Source organism: Malaclemys terrapin, chromosome 21 (assembly GCF_027887155.1).
Source record: "Malaclemys terrapin pileata isolate rMalTer1 chromosome 21, rMalTer1.hap1, whole genome shotgun sequence".
NCBI classification, from domain to species: domain Eukaryota; kingdom Metazoa; phylum Chordata; order Testudines; family Emydidae; genus Malaclemys; species Malaclemys terrapin.
The window spans coordinates 8,292,091-8,312,838 of NC_071525.1; the positions used below are offsets into that span (position 1 = coordinate 8,292,091).

At 48.0% G+C, this 20,748-nt stretch overlaps 1 protein-coding gene across 2 annotated transcripts in view; it reads right to left on the reverse strand.

Annotated features, from left to right (window-relative positions):
* Positions 1 to 20,451, reverse strand: part of CGN (cingulin) — a 62,503-nt gene extending 42,052 nt beyond the window's left edge. For both annotated transcript variants that reach the window (XM_054010969.1, XM_054010966.1), the window contains exon 1: positions 20,410 to 20,451. The gene's annotated coding sequence lies outside the window, so the exon portion shown is untranslated. The remainder of the gene's footprint in view (positions 1 to 20,409) is intronic.
* Between the last annotated feature and the right edge of the window lie 297 nt (positions 20,452 to 20,748).

Sequence of the window (20,748 nt, forward strand, 5' to 3'; positions counted from 1 at the left end):
ATTTGAATCGACACCTGAGGCTTATAGGAAAAGGCTTCAGGGTGTGCAAAAGACCCCAAGTGTGACCCTATATGGAAGCCACCACCCTGATGGGAGACACTCTCCATGTCCTCGAGAAGCAGTAGCTAAGTCCACTACTAGCGCTGTCCACGCAGGGACTTCCGTTAGCTTAGCTGGATTTTTCACACCCCTGAGTGACACAGCTGAGTTGATGTAAGTTTTCTAGTTTATTGTTAACCAGCCCTAAGTCAGAGTGACCAGTGATTTTAGGCAAGCACCTTAGAGGACAGGTGCTCTGTACTGTAACAATCTGGGCCCCTTTAAGATGTTTCCAATTGGGATCCTCATCTCCCCCCGACACACACACAAATTGTTAAAAGCAACCAGGGTAGGTTGTATTAGTTGTTGTGGTGGAACATAGGGAGTGTGTGTGTGTTGGGGGGGGGGTCCTCAGGCAGTGAGGCCCTGAAGCCACCTTACCCCTCTGTATACAGGTTTTCATGGGATCACTTCACAAGCAGTGTCGCTTATACATTTGGTACAAGGATAGAGAGATTGCAGCAGCCTGTACAGCTCCAAGCACAATGGGGTCCTGTTTCATTTCCAGGGCGCTGCAACAGCATTTCACCGCTCGCTAGGATGCCTTGGGAGCCAGGCACTTGAAAGCCATCTCTTGTGCTTCCGAGTCCTTAACTCCAGAGCGCTCCGCTTCAGGATAGGGGCTGCTACCACAATAATTATGGCACTTCAGAGATTACATTTCTGGGAGGTAAATATGGCCAAGGACAACCTGAAAGTTCTTATCTGGCCCTCATGACCATAGTATCTGAGCACCTCAAAGTCAGTAGTGTATTTATCCTCACTACCCCACCCCCCAGCAGGTAGGGCCGTGCCATTATCCCCAGTGTACAGATGGGAAATTGAGGTACAAAGAGGCTAAGTGACTTGACCAAGGTCACCCAGTCTATGGTGGAGCAGGGACTTGAACCCAGATCTCCCAAGTGCTAGGAAAGAGCCCTAACTGCTGACCATCCTTCCTCAGTGCTACAGAAGCAATGGATTAGCAAAACGATCTAATACAGGCGTCTGACTAGTAAGGACAATGAGGGATTTTTCCAAAGGCCCATGGCATGTAGCACAGTTTGTATAACATAAAAATCCCCGTCTTCCCCAGGGAGCAGTGTCAGATCCCTACTTGCAAGGCCTGCATTCAGGCAGCCTCCCTGTAGGGCAGCACTGAGTTGGTTTCTTTAAGCAGCACACGACCTCTCTCCTGGTTTTCCTGCAGGTCTGAGGCAGGGACACTCTGGACAGAAATGAGCCTGCCAATTACTCTGACAAGTGTGACTGTTTGGGGGAAGGGAGGAGGTTTTCTAGCGCTTTGAAGTCAGGCAGGATTTCCACTCTAATGCAGAGTCCTGCCACCTTCCAGCCACAACGGTGCTAGATTTTTCTGTAAATAAGTTGCCTCAAGACGACAGCTCAGGAGACGAGTCAGCCGATAGGCACTGGCTGTTCGGCAACCTTCAGTTATCCTAATTAGTGCGTGATGGAGATCCAGAAAGGAGACTTTTTAAATCACAACTGGTTTGTGCTTTCAGTCCAGCTATTTTTGAGAATCAGCTCTCACACCTCTCCCCCAGATTATGGATAGCTATCATCTGGCCCCCATCCCCGTTTGATTTTTGAAAGGATTCCCAGGCCCTCTGCTTGCTTATGAACCTTTCAAACTGGCTGGCGTATGAAATACAGACAGGAGCGGCGCCAGGGTTTTTGGCACCCTAGGCAGGGGTCCTTCCGTGCTCCCAGTCGTCGGCGGCAATTCTGCGGCGGGGGGGAGGGGGTGTCCTTCCGCACTCCCAGTCTTTGGGGCACTTCGGCGGCGGGTCCCGGAGCAAGTGAAGGACCCGCCACAGAATTGCCGCTGAAGACCCGGAGTGCAGAAGGACCCCCCGCTGCCGAATTGCCGCCTAGGGCGGCAAAATGCCGCTCCCCCCCCAAATCCTGGTGCCCTTGGCAACCACCTAGGTTGCCTAAAATGGAAGCGGTGACCCTGAATACAGAGCCTTTGAAGAGGCATGAGTTTGGACCTCACAGCATCTCCTCCCCACCGGAGGCAGAGCGGAAGCAGAGTTATTCTTGTAGCCCCTAGGAACCTCAGTCACAGTGGGCCAGGACCCAGGAGGTGTGCAAACTGAACAAATTAGTCCTTGCCCCAAAGAGGTCACAATCTAATCCCGGCTGCCACCGACTCTTTGTGGTCTTGGGCAAGTCATTTTGCCTTGGGCCTCAGTTTGATCTGTAAAATGGGATTGCAATTTTCTTCCTTCCACCAGTTTGCACTGTGAATTCTTCGGGACAGGGACTCCCGCACCCCATCTATGCAGCGCCTGGCACAATGGGACCCTGATTATTGCAATCTGGACCTCTAGGTGCTTGTGTGATGTAGGCAGCCTCGTAACCCAAAAAGGTATTTTCAGCCAGGAATTGTCCAGACTCTTTGGTGGCAAGACTAATCAGCTGGCATCAATGGGCAACACTGAGCCTAAAGAAAAAGTATGTTGGAAGAGATTCAGCTAGGAGGAGCCATTAACAGCAAATCAGCAGATCGCTTATTTAAAGCTGCTAGCAAGAGGTGCAGTGACACAGGTAAAAGAGACATTTGGTCTTATTTCAGCACCCGTAGCACATGCAGTTAAGTGGTTGCTCTCAGAAACAGCGGGATTATTGAAGAAGAGATTTAATTAGAGCTACAATAAACCTTTTCAGATCGGTCTCTTTTACCATCCCCATCCACCACTAAACCAACCCTCATGGCACGAGTCAGTTTTCAGAACTCATATGAAGACACAGGGAGCACAGTAAGTTATTTATTTTAAAGGCTGCAAAGAAGCCATTTGCTCTCAGTTTATTAAGCTTGCAAGGCAGCCTAAGAATTGGTATTTCCACCACCCACTGCAGAGAGCTGATAAAAAGGGATCCGATTCTGTGAAGTGCCCAGCACTCGGCTTCAGGGCCAGCTCCAGGAACCAGCCCACCAAGCTTGTGCTTGGGGCGGCACCTGGAGGGGGGCGGCACGGTGCTCCGGCCGCCGGGGAGAGCGGAGCCGCGGCGGGCACTCCGCCCTCACCCTGGCGCTCCGGCCGGTCGGGCAGAGCGGCCTGTGGCCGGGCTCGGCGCCCTCCTGTGCTGCGCTGGGGGGGGAGGGGGGGGAGGGGCGGCAGGAGGCTTTTTTGCCTTGGGCGGCAAAAAAGCTAGAGCCGGCCCTGCTCGGCTTGACCGGGCCCAGGCTGACCTTTGAATTCTCCATGTGCAAAATCAGTTGGGGGGAGGGAGGGAGATAGACAAACAAAAACCACCACACACAGGGATCAATTTCGAGGGGAAAGACCCTGTGCTGTAAGTGGAGGATTCTGGCTACTCTCAGCTGAGGTTCAGCGGAGCCTGCCGGGGGGTCACTTATCCAGCTTTCCCTACAAGAGTGCAAGCCCCTGGAAGAGTCACCAGCCTGCTACAAATTCCTACAGAGGCTTCATGCTAGCAGGTCACGGTACCACAACAGAGCAAGCACTATTAGCGAGGCACTGGCAGACTCTCCCCAGACACAGATCCCAGGAGCAGAAATTTGGGTGATACAGAGCACTGCACAAATCCATCCAGGAATAAACCAGGGGGACAGAGAGAGACACACACAGACACTTTCTCCTAGTGTCCAAAACTGAGACCAGAAGCAACAGACACATCTTCAGTCTGATGGGGAGACTTCAGGACAACCACGACACCATGGGTCCCAGTCCACATCTGGACTGGAAGTGGAGGGTAGTATCCCTTTAAATAGTTTGAGAGCCCTCCAGTGGGGCTCACTGTGTGCTATACTTTAGAAGCTGCAGAAGCCAGTCGGAGCAGGAGCATGCGAGTCGCTAGGTCGGAAATATTTATGTATGTTCAGTAAGCACAGTTATTTGGAGCCAGTCATACCCATGTGTGTTCGGCAGCTTCTAACACAGAATACAATGGGCACCAATAGAAGGCTCACAGCTATTTTAAAAGGATACACACTACAGGAGCCCAGCAGTCCCAATTCACAGCCTCCACTAGCTAACATTAGGACTGTATGGGTGGAGGTGAAGACTTGAGGAAATCTTTCTGCCAATCACAGTACCAGTCTCAGTGTTTGGTTCATCCTCTGAGTGGAAATTCAGAATTAAGGTTTACAATTCACCCTTAGAATCATAGAATATCAGGGTTGGAAGGGACCTCAGGAGGTCATCTAGTCCAACCCCCTGCTCAAAGCAGGACCAATCCCCAACTAAATCATCCTAGCCAGGGCTTTGTCAAGCCGGGCCTTAAAAACCTCTAAGGAAGGAGATTCCACCACCTCCCTAGGTAACCCATTCCAATGCTTCACCACCCTCCTAGTGAAAAAGTTTTTCCTACTATCCAACCTAAACCTCCCCCACTGCAACTTGAGACCATTACTCCTTGTTCTGTCATCTGATACCACTGAGAACAGTCTAGATCCATCCTCTTTGGAACCTCCTTTCAACTATCTGAAAGCAGCTATCAAATCCCCCCTCATTCTTTCCTTCTGCAGACTAAATAATCCCAGTTCCCTCAGCCTCTCCTCGTAAGTCATGTGTTCAGCCCCCTAATCATTTTTGTTGCCCTCCGATGGACTCTTTCCAATTTTTCCACATCCTTCTTGTAGTGTGAGGCCCAAAACTGGACACAGTACTCCAGATGAGGCCTCACCAATGTTGAATAGAGGGGAATGATCACGTCCCTCAATCTGCTGGCAATGCGCCTACATATACAGCCCAAAATGCCGTTGGCCTTCTTGGCAACAAGGGCACACTGTTGACTCATATCCAGCTTCTCGTCCACTGTAACCCCTAGGACCTTTTCTGCAGAACTGCTGCCTAGCCACTCGGTCCCTAGTCTGTAGCAGTGCATGGGATTCTTCAGTCCTAAATGCAGGACTCCGCACTTGTCCTTGTTGACCCTCATCAGATTTCTTTTAGTCCAATCCTCCAATTTGTCCGTATCTAATTTGTCCTTAAATAGGTCCATATTGTGCCGGGGGAGGGGAGGGGGAGAAGAGGAGGAGGAGAGGAGCAGGGAAGCGAAACGGTCTAGTTAAAATATGTACCTGGGGCAGGAAGAGAAAAGACAGGAAATAATCCCCAGTCTATACTCTCATAAATGTGGTAACTCCATAGTTACACCTGTTTCACACTCAATCTAGCCTGATGTCTTCAGCATGACACGTACCAGACATTGACCATCACCAGACAACTAGCCTTCTGCAACGTACAGAGAGTGTCAAGATGCTGGATCCCCCTACACTCTGTGTCCTGAGCTTGTTATCCACACAGTCTGTAGAGCATTGAGATAACGAGATTGATTTTATCCAGGGGAGTTTATCCCTAGCATCTGTAAATATACCCAGATCACAAACAGATCGCAAATACCCTTAATCAATCCTATTATTTTAATATTTCCAGGCTAGACGATGCAGAGCATCAACAAGACACAGAAGTATCTTCCTCTCTGAATGCATGGGAGGAAAGACCCTGTAAAGCAGAGGGACACTAAACACCTACCCTGTTTCCCCGAAAATAAGACAGTGTCTTATATTAATTTTTGCTCCCAAAGATGCGCTAGGTCTTATTTTCAGGGGATGTCTTATTTTTCAGAAATGAAAAATGCCTTATTATCGGTGGATGCCTTATTATCGGGGAGGTCTTATTATCGGGGAGATGCCTTATATTACAACGAGAGGCAAAACTGTAAGTAGGCCTTATTTTCGGAGGATGTCTTATTTTCGGGGAAACAGGGTAGTGAGAGACACCTCTGTGATTGGATGGTGCAGGAGGAAAGACAGGATCAAGGATTCAGAACAGCTGTTTCAAGACTCTCCGACCACCTAGTGACTAGAAGAAGGAACAAAATCTGGCAAAAGCAACTGATAGAAGAGAGAATCAACAGGCGCTTGGCTGGTCACAGCACATCAGAAGTGGTGGGTGGATTTTGTAACAGGACAAGAACAGATGCTGCAGCGCATCAAGGGGGAATGGAGACAGTGAAGTCAGGTCAGAGATAGCCTTGTTTGTAGGTGCCATCCCTAGCCTCAAGAGTCAGTCAGACAGAGCACGCACGATGTGCCGCTGCACGAAGGAAACAGCAACAGATACGGGAGAGGGAGAAGTTGAGATGCATCAGCTGTGCTTACCTATAACAGCCACTGTAAAAAGTACCTGTGGTAAGTCTGACAGAGGCAGGGGGAGAAGAGAGAACAAACAATGTAAGAGACAGTACCCAGCAAGCAGAAAGGCAATAAAGTTGGAGGATACCAGATTCCAATAGGGTTACCATATTTAAAAAAAGAGGACACTCCATGGGGCCCTGGCCCCGCCCCTCCCCCCCCCTCCCCCCAACTCCGCCCCTTCCCCACCCCAACTGTGCTCATTCCCCACCCCTTCCCCAAAGTCCCCGCCCTAACTCCACCCCCTCCCCTGAGTGCCCCGCATTCCCACTCCTCCCTCCCAGCCACGCGAAAAGGGCTGCCCAAGCGCTACCGGCTTCACGGTTTGCTGGGCAGCCCCCAGACCCTGCGCCCCCAGCCGGCGCTTCCCCAGTGCAGCTGGAGCCCGGGAGGGGAAGCGCCCAGCCGGGGGCGCAGGGTCTGGAGGCTGCCCAGCAAACCGTGAAGCCGGTAGCGCTCGGGCTTTGGGCAGCCCCCGTGCCTCCGGACCCTGTGCCCCCAGCCGGGCACTTCCCCTCCCGGGCTCTGGCTGCTGTGGTCCTCCCCTGACTCTTCGGCTCTGTTTAAGAGCCAAGCTGCCTGAGCGCTACCGGCTTCGGGCAGCCCCCATGCCTCTGGACCCTGCGCCCCCGGAGCCCGGGAGGGGAAGTGCCCGGCTGGCGGTATTTTTCCAAGACATGTTCGGCTTTTTGGCAATTCCCCCCGGACGGGGGTTTGATTACCAAAAAGCCGGACATGTCCGGGAAAAACCGGACGTATGGTAACCCTAATTCCAGGAACTAGGACCAGGGGAAGCAGAGGTAACCTCACTATTACAGTGTGCAAAAACACTGATCAAGCAAAACACACAGCTGGAATGTTAACACTGCCTCACAACCCCAGAACTCCCTAGCTTGCATCTTGCAACTCCCGTATGTTTGTTGCATACAACCACGTTTAGACAGAGGCAGGGACGAGAGACTTACATAGGTTGTAAGCTTTTGGGGGCAGGGGCTTTCTTTGTACAGCGCCTAGCACAGTGGGGTCCTGATCCAGGAGTGAGGCGCCTCGGTGCTACCGGAATAGAGTTAGCGTAGGAGCATGCTGCATCTGAATCACACCCTGTCCTAGGTGGACGTGAGAGGAGGTGGGTGAGTCATGGTAAATGTTTAATGTCTCAGGAATTCTTACAGTCCAGCTCAGCTGATAAAGGGGCTTGAGAAACAGCCTATCTGGACTCCGCTCCCACACGAAAAAGGGGAAGAGCAGTTCTGAGAGAAACCCAGCCCCAATGTTGTCCCAGAGAAGGGATTGGAGCGTGTACAAGATAGCATGCCTCAAAACAGAGGGGGGAGGAGAGGAGCACTTTGCTCACCCAGCCATAGCCAAGCTAGACCTTTATGACACAATTGCATCTTAACTCTGCCCTGCAATAGCCTCTCCACTGTTTGCTGGATTAGCACAAGTGTTGAGTAATTCTGCAAGGAGGCTAGAACTTGGGACTCCAATCTCTCAGGGTACAGCAGCTGGGAGGGGCTATTCCCAGCTTGGGCAGACATACACACACACGCTCTACATGGCCTAGGGCACTAAAAATAGCAGCGTGGCGGGAGCTGCACAGGTGGTGGCTCGGGCTAGCTGCCAGAGTGCTATCCTGCCTGGCCCCCTGGGTATGTATTCAGGCGGCTAGCCTGAGCCAGTGGCCACACAGCTATGTCTAGTGAGACGAGCTAACACGCGTACGCCCACCTGAGCTGGGAACCACACCTGTCCGCTGCTGTATAGACATACCTCCAGCTGGAAGCCCTTGAAGGACCAAAGCCTGTGCCGGATTTCATGCAAGCCATTTCAGTGGTATATCGCAGGGATTAATTTGGCCCACAGAGTTAACATAAGGGACAACACAGGAAAGGCAACCGTAGACTGCTAATGGGTCTACACTCGCGTACACACACACACACACACACACCCCAACACCAACTTGGGGCTGTTGAATCACTGTTTTACTGATGGAAAGAGGCCAACTTCCGCTCCTGGAGATAGCAACACAATAGTACCACAATAATACCACAACCTTTGGCAACAGGTTAACCCAAAAGGGTGTTTTGCAACTGGCAGAAAGAGAATGGAAAACAAGTGGAGAGCTGCAATATAAATCCTCTTCATTCAAAAAGGAAATCTAGAGTCTGAACACCTGCAAGATGTGGGAAAATGCACCTAGATGATCACACAGCTCAATGTTTGTCATTTAGACCCTATGGCTACTGAAGAAGTAGCTGTATCACATACAGGTAGGGCCCTACCAAATTCACAGCGTGAAAAAGGCATCAGGGACTGTGAAAGCTGGCTATTGTAGAGGGGTCCTGGTATTGCTGCCCTTACTTCTGCGCTGCCTTCAGAGCTGGGCGGCCTGAGAGCGGCGGCTGCTGGCCAGGCACCCAGCCCAAAAGGCAGTGCCGCTGCCAGCAGCAGCACAGAAGGAAGGGTGGCATGGTGTGATATTGGTGCTGGGTTCCTAGCCAGCAGTTACCACTCTTGGGCTACCCAGTTCTGAAGGCAGTGCAGCAGTAATGGTGTCTATTACCATGATATCCACACACACACCCCTCTACCTCTTTTGGTCAGGACCCCCCATGGTTACAACACCCTGAAATTCAAGATTTTTCAAATGCTATGACTGTGAAATTTACCAAAAATGGACCATGAATTTGGCAGGGCTCTACATATGGGAAATGTTGTTTAAGACAAGTCTCAAGTCTTGGAATAGTCTAAGGAATTGGCCAGATAGACCACACCCAGAGTGACACTGAGTTATGCCCTCCTATTTTAACTAGCACAATGGAAAGAAATGGTTACTATTTCCTCCTGTTACCTTCCACAATGTTTTAAGCCATTTCCAGTGTGGGCCCACAAGAGCTGCAATCCATTTGCAATTTGCCAGCATATCTACCGGCACAGATGGAGCGTGGTGTCAGAAAAGTAGCCACCCTTCATTCCAAAGGTATGAGTAATCTTAGGGCCACACACAAAAAATGGCATCACATACTGCATTAAAATGTTCAAGGTGGAACACACTGTAGAATCAGGACCCATGGTGACTAGATCTTGTGGCCATTCCTTGAAGTTTGTGCTGGCCAGGCACTCAGAAATATGAGACAGTTAAAAAAAAAAAAAAAGTACTCTAAGTGAGTCAGCACCATTTCCGTCACACAGGATTTGCCTGCAGGTGCTGCAGACAGAATGGAATCTCAGGTATACAACCCACTTCGCAGCCATTGCACAACTTTCGGCAGTGAAAGGTAAATAATGATTAAAAGGCAAGACATGTATTCCACAGGAATACAAATATGTCCATTTTCCTTCTTGGCAATAGAGAACGTTTTCTCATTGCCTCTAAAACTATAGATTTAATAAAGCATTGGTCACTCTCTCTTCTTTTTGCTGAGAAAGAAACTATAGCCTGTTTTGGAAGAAACTAGGGCCACCGTGCCTTGTATTTCACATTCAATGGCTATAGAGGGGACTAGAGAAATTCTACTTAGCCGTTTCCTCCTGCTGCACCCACTAATTGTCCCAAGATTAGAAGACAGATTGCACCCACAGGCCTGGGAGTCAGGATTCTTGAGTTCTAGTGCCATCAATTCGCTGGGTGGCCTTGGGAAAGTCATAGAATATCAGGGTTGGAAGGGACCCCAGGAGGTCATCTAGTCCAACCCCCTGCTCAAAGCAGGACCAATTCCCAACTAAATCATCCCAGCCAGGGCTTTGTGAAGCCTGACCTTAAAAACCTTTAAGTCTCTTCCTCTCTGTGTCTCAGGGTAGGTTATTCGGCAATAAAACACCTGCGTCTGGCCCATATCAGCTGACTTGGGCTCGGGCTGTAGGGCTATAAAATTGCAGTGTAGACCTTGGGGCTTGGACTGAAGCCCAAGTGTCTACACTGTCATTGTACAACCCAGGCCAAAGTCAGCTGATAGGGGCCAGGCACAGGTGTTTCATTGCAGTGTAAACATACCCTCTAGTTCACCCTCACCCCCAATCTGAGAACGAGGATAACAATGCATTTGAGATCCGCAGGTGAGACTAGATGCAAAGGAATCGCAAAATGTGCCTACGCATCTAACAACGCAGCTCTTTCATCCCACAAGCAAGGAAGAAAAAAAGAGTCCATAGTTAATGATCAACCACCAAGATAATGGAAAACAGTTTCCTCATACCTCTAGTTTCACTCCATATTCCCTACACACTGTCCAACAAGCCAGCGTAATGCATTTTAATACTTTTACTGTCACTTAATAAATCAGAAGCATCATTGATGCCACAATAGACAGGACCAATTCCTACCGTTCCAGCAAATGCAGGAGCAGATATATAAGCAGTTATACAACAGTTTTCGCAGTCCAGAAAACATTCTTCTACAGTTGCATTCCCTCTCCTATACAGAAGCCAAGCTAAGATGTTTTTGCTGCAAACGGTTTTATTTATGCCTATGCATAAGTTATTAAGCAGGTGGAAAAAAACCTCTGTTATTATGTTAAAGGAAAAAAAAAGTTAAGAAGCTTATTGAAATGCTAACCCTTACAAGAGGGGGCAGGGACATAAAACCTCTACCATAATAGGTACACTCTTTACACGGAAAAAAAGTTTCCAATGAAGCATGGGCCACAGTTACGCTAGTATTTTAGAGTGACTTTTCAAAAGGATTAAGTGACTTTGAGAAGTCAGTGGGACGTGTGCGGTTTCACTTAGGGCTCGTCTACACAAGAAAGTTTTACCAGTAGAATCCACCAAGCGAACACACCTATTCCTGAAGAGTGGCTTTCCCACCACCAGTTTAGGTTCGAATCCCTTCCCAAATGATAAACTGACAGGAGACCCTCTTATTCCGGAATAAGAGTTATACCAGTATCATTTATTAAGCAATCCCCAATAGGAATTGGAAAAGTCCCCCCCACCCAAGAAAAGAGTGACTAAGACACTGACAAATTACATATCAATTGTAAAAAGGAGGTGCTAAGAAGCTACCACCATTTTAGATTATGGGTTAAATTTTCAAAAGGACCTAGGTGATTTAGGAGCCTATGGGTATGTCTACATTACAGCTGTTACAGTGGCAGCTATACCATTGTAGCGTAGACACTCCCTACACTATTGGAAGGCGTTTTTCCTGTCAGTGCGGTTAATCCTCCTCCTCTCTAAAAGGAGAAAGCTAGGTCAACAGAAGAATTCTTCTGTTGATCTTGACGCAGCTACACTAGGTGTTAGATCAACCTAACTACAACGCTCAGGTCACAAAATTTTTCACAGCCCTGAGTGACGTAACTAGGTCGATCTAACTTTTAAGCATAGACCAGGTCTAAGCCCCACCGACTTTCAGTGACACTTCAGAGCCCCAAGACCTACCTACCATTTTGAGAGGGGGTGGATTTACTACTGATAGGATATGTCTATACTACTACAGAAGCACTAAGTCACTTTTTTAAAATGGGACTCCGGTGCTTTTGAACATTTACCCTATGACAGGGTGGGTTGGGAGTTTTTTTTTTTTTATTTTTAAAAATAAACCTGTTTAAAATGAAATCTGAATTGAATACAAAATATATGAAGGCCTAAACTTATCTTTTAAAATATGTAAAGATAAATATGCTGTTTTGTCTCTTTAAATTACAGTTACTATCCTCACGCAACTTGACCCAAATCACGAGAAATAGTTAATTTAGTAACTATATCATTCACTATTTTCTAACACACATTAACACATTTTCTATCACACACTAACACATACAAGAATCTGAAAATATTAAGCTATATTATTGCTTATATAAATGTATCTATTTATAGCATAGGGTTACCATTCGTCCGGATTTACCCGGACATGTCCTCCTTTTGTGTGCTAAAAATAGCGTCCGGGGGGAATTTGTAAAGCACTCACAATGTCCGGGATTAGCAGAGCGAGCGGCTGGGAGGGCTGCAGGGAAGTCCCGGGCTGGACTCAGGAGCAGCTGTAGAGGAGCCGGATCCGCCCTGCATTCTGAGCCAGCAGCTCCCTTGCAGCCCAGTCCAGCAGCACTGTGCAGGGCCAGACCGGGTTTTGTTGTGCAGGGCCAGACCGGGTTTTGTTGTGCAGGGCCAGACCGGGTTTTGTTGTGCTGGGGAGCGCAGCCACGTGTCCGGCTCGGCTGCACAGAGCCCAACACTCTGTTCTGAGCAGCAGGGTAAGGAGGTCAGGGGGCAGGAAGGTTCTGGAGGTGGCAGTCAAGAAACGGGGGGGGCTTTTTGGGGGGAGTGGAGAAAGTTTTGGGCAGTCAGGGTACAGGTAGGGGGTAGGGTCCTGGGGGGCAGTTGGGGGGGGTCTTAGGAGGGGGCAGTTAGGGGACAAGGAACAGGGAGTCTTAGGTAGGGGGTGGGGTTCTGGAGGGCAGTTAGGAGCAGGGGTCCCAGGAGGGGGCAGTCAGGGGACAAGGAGCAGGGGGGGAGTGTTTGGGAGTTCTGGGGGGGGCTGTCAGGTGGCAGGGGTGGGGAGATGGATCGGAGCAGTCAGGGGACAGGGAGCAGAGGGGTTTAGATGGGTTGGGAGTTCGGGGGGGGGCTGTCAGGGGGTGGGGAGTGGTTGGATGGGGCGTGGGAGTCCCAGGGGTCTGTCTGGGGGTGGGGGTGTGGATAAGGGTTGGGGCAGTCAGGGGACAAGAGGCAGGGAGGCTTAGATAGGGAGTGGAGTCCTGGGGGGCAGTTAGGAGCAGGGGTCCCAGGAGGGGGCAGTCAGGGGACAAGGAACGGGGGGAGGGTTGGGGGTTCTGGGGGGGCGGGAAGTGGGAGGGGCAGGGGCGGGGCTAGGGCGGGGCTCCTCCCGTCCTCTTTTTTTCTTGCTGAAATATGGTAACCCTATTATAGCATACTCTCCTAAATAGCAAAAAGTTGTACCAAATCTAGTGTAAAGATACTATTCAGTAGTAAATCAACATATTTTAATGGTTATATCAACCAATATTCTTTAGAAAATAACTGAAGTACAAATAGAAAAGCTGATTAAAGTTGGACTTAAATCAAGGCTTTCCAACTTGAAATCAATCCACACTGCCTTATACTAGCTGGATTTTAAGAAACCCCATTCAGTAGTCCCCATTTGTTCTTTTTACCTATTTTCTGCATTTCATTCAACCTGGCTAGTGAAGATTGATCCCAAAATATGGAAATAGATTGGTCACTTGCCTGCTGGAGTATCTGAATTGCAAGACAGAGAAAATGCAGGGGGTTTTAAAACCCAAACATGCTTTCCTTATTGATTTAGAGCCTGATCCTGCAGAAACTTGTGCATAAAGATAACCATATACATGAGAACAGTCCTGGTTTGGGCCCCTGTTCAGCAAAAGCTTTGAAGTTGGTAGGAGTCCAATGTCTTTAAGAGCTTTGCTCAAACAGGGCCTGGAGCCATTAGTTAATACTCCAAATAGTCTCTCTTCAGATACTTCCTGCCTAGGTATGCGCAATTAGAAAGACTAATTCCAACAATCTAGATACATGTGAGATGCCAGATTTTAGAAATAAATAAATATTTAACTTAATAGTAAAATAAAACAAACAGTTACATGAATTGCATCATGTCAAAATTCCCACAGATTTCTGTTCGTGTTAACCTTCCATTTGTCAGTTTCAAAACACATTGTGCTTTTGAAAACAGTTATTCAGATTCACACAGACCCACCAGTAAATATTTAATGGCGGACATAAATACTGAAGTAAGGAACTGCTCCTCAGAGCGTGTAATGAATCTGCACCTGGCTGTTTTTCCCAGTACAGTGCCAAGGTATTTTAGAATACTAACGTGCATGTCGCTAGTTTGGTGTTTGGGGATTTGGCCTTTCTGAAAGTTAACCCCTTAGTTTGAGAACGAATGCAAAAGAGTGAGGGAAAGTAGGCAGACCTAGAATAAGCTTTAAAAGGATATCAGGTAGTTCAATCCCCTCCTCCCCCGCCCCCCAAAAAATGCTTTTCCATAATGCACTTCTTTTTATTATTTCAAGCACTTTTGTTTGGAGTTAGAAAGTCGCCCGAAGAACCCGCAACCCAAAACGAACACAACGGCGTTTTCAACCTCTGGTCCACAGACTATATCTCCATTTGAAATTTTTTAGGGGTCCACAAATGAAAAAAGGTTAAAAACCATTGTGCTAGTGCAGAAGTAGGAGAGACTGAAGCCAACACCTGTCCTGTATCATTATTATTCAGACTAAAACATGACAAAAAGCAAAACCAAATCAGCTGTTTTTCTAATAACACCTTATTAAATTCTTCCAGTTAGTAGTCTAAGGACTTTAAATCATATGGTATGTGTGGGGGATTTTTGCATTTTTTAAAAAAACCTGTAGGAATATCCAAGGAAGACAGATAGATCATGGGTACTATTTACAGAAGCACTTAAGTGATTTAGGAGCTCAGAGCCCCATTGACTTTCAACAACATGTTAGGGGCCCAAGTCACTTAAGCAGTTCTGAGAATTTCAACCTATACCAGTAACACGACACATACCTTGACAGCATCTTGAATGTTTTACTTGTATATTGTTTGCCTGTTTGCATATTGAGGGTCATGGTGAGCAGCACTGTAATCCATGAAAAACCCTACTGATGTCAATGGGCTACTCAACACATGAGACTGGCCGTACTGAGTCAGACCAATGGTCCATCTAGCCCAGCATCCTCTCTTCCAACAGTGGCCAATGCCACGTGCTTCAGAGGAAGTGAACAGAACAGAGCAATTATAAAGTGATCCATCCCTTGGTATCTCAGTCCCTACATCTGGCCATCAGAGGCTTAGGGATACCCAGAGCATAGGGTTGCATCTTTGACCATCTTGGCTAAGAGCAAAATTCATTGAGGATGGGTCCAATCGATGGCTAATACTTTTTTAAACCCAGTTATAATTTTGGCCTTCACAACATCCCCTGGCAATGAGTTCCACAGGTTGACCATGCATTGGGTGAAGTACTTCCTTTTGTTTGTTATGCAGCCTATTAATTTCATTGTGTGACCCCCGGTTCTTGAGTTATGTGAAGTGTTAGTTACCCCTTTCTTATTCACTTTCTCCACACTATTCATGATTTTAATAGATTTGTATCATATCTTTCCCCAATTCTAATATCTTTTTTGAGATGGGGTGACCAAAACCACACACAGTATTCAAGGTATGGGCATACCGTGGCATTATGAAATTTTCGGTTTTATTATCCATCCCTTTCCTAATGGTTCCCAACATTCTGCTAGCCTTTTTCACTGCTGATGCACGTTGAGTGGATGTTTTCAGAGAACTATCCACAATGACTCCAAGATCTTTTTCTTGAGTGGCAACAGCTAACGTATAGCTGAGATTATGTTTTCCAGTGTGCATTACTTTGCAATTATCAAGCAAAGATTTCAGCACCGGGTCATTGGATTATAAGCCTTTTGGCACAATGACTCAGAACCCTATAAGAAGTGCAGGGCATTGGCGAACTCATTCACACCACAGCAAAATACACATATAAATACTACCCTTTACAGCCTTTTTATATTCACTTGGCAATGTACAGGGCAGTAGAGACTGAATCTCTCCCTCTTCTTATGTGCGTACAGCTCCTAGCACCCAAAATGTGCTACCACAATAGGAAGCAACTACATTGCAGTATATTAAGATTAAGTGTAAAGTGACCAATACACAGACCAGTTAGTTTTTTTCCAAAAAAAACCAAAAAGACTTGAGGCCCACGAGAGATCCTGCAAGTAACTCTTTGCCCCATAATTGTCATGTGTTCTCCTAAGCGAGATAAGGAATTGTCAACAGGAATGGCCACACAAGCCACCCTTTAATCTACCAGAACTCTTTAAACAAAAACAGAGCCTATTCAAAACCAGACCGACTGGTTGGATTGGGGGGGGAAATGAAGGAAAAGAAATCCCCACAACCAACCTGTTAATGTATTCTAAAACAAAGGTTGCTACAGTAGGCTAGAGACAAAGAGTTATTATTGAAGACAGATACCGAGGGCCAATTTAAAAGCATTATGTAAAAAGGGAACAAGCAAAGGGAGATGCCAGCTCTCTCTGCCTCTGTCTGTCTCTCTGCCTCCCCAGCCAGGAAATAATATTGTGGTATTGGATTATGACAATTCCTAGCTCTTGTATAGCTCTTGTTGTTAGTAGATCTCAAAAGCACTTTACAAAGGAGATCAGCAACATTATCCCCACTTTACAGAAAGGAATATGGAGGCACAGGAAGTGACTTGCCCAAGGTCACCCAACAAACCAGTGACAGAGCCAGGAATCAAACCCATGTCTCCTGAGTGCCAGTGCAATGAACTACCCACTAAGCCACACCGCCTCCCATGATGCATTACATAATCCTACACTCAGCCTCTAGATACCAGCAAATGGGATAGGAGACTAGGGAGTATGATGGTAAAACTTCAGAGTCCCAACAGAGATCAGAACCCCACTGCACTAGGTGCAGTGCAGCTCTACACTTAGAGATACTCCGCTCCCCCAAGGAGTTCACAATCAAGACAGTTCTGAGAATTTCAACCTATACCAGTAACATGACACATACCTTGACAGCATCTTGAATGTTTTACTTGTATATTGTTTGCCTGTCTTGATTGTGAACTCCTTGGGGGAGCGGAGTGTCTCTAAGTGTAGAGCTGCACTGCACCTAGCGCAGTGGGGTTCCGATCTCTGTTGGGACTTTGAAGTTTTACCATCATAAAACAATAATACTAACATATTTAAAATTATCTTCTCTTTAAAAGAAAAACATAATACTGTTTGCATATTGAGGGTCACGGTGAGCAGCACTGTAATCCATGAAAAACCCTACTGAGGTCAATGGGTTACTCAACACATTATCCCTAGGAGGCTCCTATGCACAAGACTAAGCAACTTGCCCAGCATCACGTAGGAAGTCAGTGGCAGAGCATGACCTAAACCCAAATGTCTCAAGTCCTACCCACTACCTTCGTCACTAAGCCATCCATCCCCTCTGCACTTCGAGGTTAAAGATTCCCCAACAACTCATGCCATCAGCCTGGGTTTGTGGCAGTAACAAAACCCTTGACAGGAGCGCTGCTTTATTACACAAGCAAGAGCACGGCATTCCTAATTATTGTATATAAACAGATACCATGCTGAAGGGTGCAGTCTAATTAGACAGAACAGGAGTACATGATGGAATATTTCATCCTTCAGCACAGTTTCTATCCTTGAGGACAGTTTCTTAACTGAAGGCCCTTGACAGAAATAGAACACAAATTAAAAGCGTACAAGATTTTAAGCCTAAGCCATCTATAGATCATACACTTGGGAGCTGATCGCAATTCCACAGAAACAATCATTCTGCAAAGACACCTATCTGTTTTGTTTTGTGAATGGATTGTATTTTTAAAGTGCCCTGTCAGGACACCTTTTTACACAGCTACAAAATAAATGCCACAAGATGTGGTATCAGAACAATACAGGCATGGCAATGATTGCTGAACCTAATGTATTAACACAATGGGAAGGAATGGTCTTAAAAAAAAGCTTGAAGCCTATAAAGATTAAAAGAATCACAGCATAGTCTTCACATGGAACCAGCTGCTGAGTGTAAAAAATAAAAATCTAGGGCTCAGATCTTTCTTCTGATTAAAAAAAACCCCACTACTGGTAAAAATACCATCCTTCAACATGAATGTTAAAGGAGGGCAGGACAGTGTGAGAAGCTGCACACTACATTTTGAAGATACTGCATTACAGAAATTCTGCAACAGGAGGTGAAACCCAAGTTATAGCGCTTTAAGAGCGTCAGTTTGCCTTAATATCAAAATTCACAAAATTTGCTGGGTCCAAGACACTTTTTCAAATCAAGGCTTCCCTGAAGACATTTGTCCCCTCCTTCACTGCAATGTGAGGCCTCACCAGGAGTCTTCACATAAAACAAGATAATGACGATCATGTCCAGTTAGGATTATCCCAGCACTTAGTACAGTCAAGGGTTTGGGTTTGGTTTCTGGAGGGCGGGGGGAGAAGAAAAGATGAAGCAGAAAGATGAAACCAGACAACTCCAACCTATTCACTTGTCATGCAGTTACACACAGCTTCTATGTCTAGGCCAGTGCCACTTGGCTCTTAGAGGGAAACTCACCTTGTGAGAACTGAGCGACTAAACACTTAAACATTTACAATACAATAACTAGCGCAAAAAGTTCATTGTAATTAATTACAGAGTTGGCAATCACCCTCCACTAGAGCAGCTAAAACAGAAGTTCTCATTTGCTTTACATGGCAACTGACAAATACAGAATTCTTCTGTTTAGTGAAGTATACCAGGCTAAGACATTACAGGTTTGTTTACATGACAGGTTTCACAAAGCCCAATCTTGATCCTTCATCTTCAGTGAAGACTGTTTGGATGTGAAGTATTTCACACACACACACAGGTGAGGGGCACTCAGAAACAGCAGCATTGTTCTGAATGCATGGGAACCAGAGAGTGAAACCGAGTAGTGAGTTTCAATGTTTGCTCTAGTTTCGATCAGCTTGGGGAGGGGAGGACAGGGAGGTAGCATAAACATTACAAACTGCACATTCAGTAAGAACCCTTTGGATTTTAATCATTGCAGGTGTTGTCAGCAACACAGGGAAAAGATTCTTGTGTGTTCTTACAGTGTCCCTTTAGAAAGTGAACGCAACAGAGTCCACGTCAGTGTCACAAGAGATCATATTCGATTCAGCATGAGAAAGATATACACAGGTCTACAATTAGGGCCACAGACCATTTGCTGGTCACCACCTGGAGAACTGTGCTACCCACAATTAAGTTGAGATTTAAACACAGCTACTAGTAACTGGTTAGATTATGTTTTTCTACTGGGCACAGGGCTATTTGTTTGCTTTTAGGTCATGGTGATTTAATGCCGCTCATATCTTTCATCATGACAAACCTGGAGTCCGAAGTCCCCATTTAGCCACAGGGGCTAAACTGCGTGGAAGTAGCCGGGGCTTCGGCCAGAATCCCTGCCAATGGGCCTCACCAGCAGACAGACCCTCAAGTTCTGTCTCCATGTCTCATGCAGCCTCTCTGCTGAGGCTGCTGACAGAGGCCTGTTATGGCCATCCAGGATGGCAACTTTGCTAAGTGCCTGGCCACTAGGAACTGCACAGAAAGTCGGTCACACAAGGGCCACTGAATGGCCATGGCTTTTAGTCACTTCCAGCCTGGGCTAGATTTGAGCAGGGTGTCTGGGGGTGAAGGGCTCTAGATACCTCCCACTCCCCCAAGCCAGCCAATTCTCACACCCCCAATCCCCAGCTGCTGTCACAAGCCTTGTAACACATCTGTGGTGTTACACACACACACTCTCCAGCAGGACTTTATCTGGGGGGGAAACCTCAATGGATGCTGCTTCTCTGGGAAGCATGGGGAAAAGTTGGGACTTGGGACGTGTGAGCAGGGTGTCTTGTCATAGGAACAGTGACTAGAACAGGGACACACCAAGAGGGGTCCTATAGGAGCAGGAGCTCGATATGAGGGGGGAAGGACACACCAGAGTAATGGGGGGGGGGTGTCTTATGGGACAGGGGAAGGTGCATGTGTTGGGGGAGGGAGGGAAGCACATCCATGCACATCAAGGAGAATTAGAGATTTCCCACAGATGGAACCACCCAGGGAAGAAGGGCTGTTATAGGGGCAGATGCTATAGGAGAGAGATCCCTATAAGGAGACGTCACTATAGAGGGAGTATAGGTCCCCAGGGGAAAGGTCCTTATACAGGCAGTGACTACAGAGGGAGGGAGCTCCCTATAGGGACAGTCTTTATGGGGGCAGGCACTATATGGGGAGAGCACATCCCCAAGAGAAGAGAACCCCTATACAGGGAAGCCCTATGGGACACTAAGTCCCTATAGGGAACCAGCAGGTCCGCAGGAGACAGGGAGGCCCCCTGAATTGGTAAGCCCCTATAGGAGCAACAGCTATAGGGGAAGCCAGCACCCTATAGGGGCAGGGCGGGTCCCAGGGAGCAGAACCCCTATAGGAGCCATGGCTAGGAGGGAGGGAGCCCCCTATGGGGGCGGGGCGAGTCCCACACAGCGGAGCCCCTATAGGAGCCATAGCTGCGGAGGAAGGCAGCGCCCCATAGGGGCCGGGGGCCCCGCACTCACCGTGCCCAGGCCGCTCCCCGCCACGAACGCTCCTCACCTCCGCGCCCCACCGCAACCTGTTACCTTCACCCAGGCCCCGCCCCCGGCCCCGGCCATTGGCCCGGGCTCCAGCCAGACCCGCCCCCTCCCTCCGCGGCGAAAAAGCCACGCCCCCACCGCGCGCCACCCCGCCCTCGTTGGCCCGCGGCCAGCCCAGTGGGCGGGGGCGGGCAGGAGAGGTCACGTGGCTCCCCCAGGAGGGAGGGGGCGCGCCGCCATCTTGGCGAGGGTGGGGTTCGAAGGAGACGTTAGCAACAAGCCCCGCCCTACGCAACCCCCCACCCCCAATCTCCCGGGGCT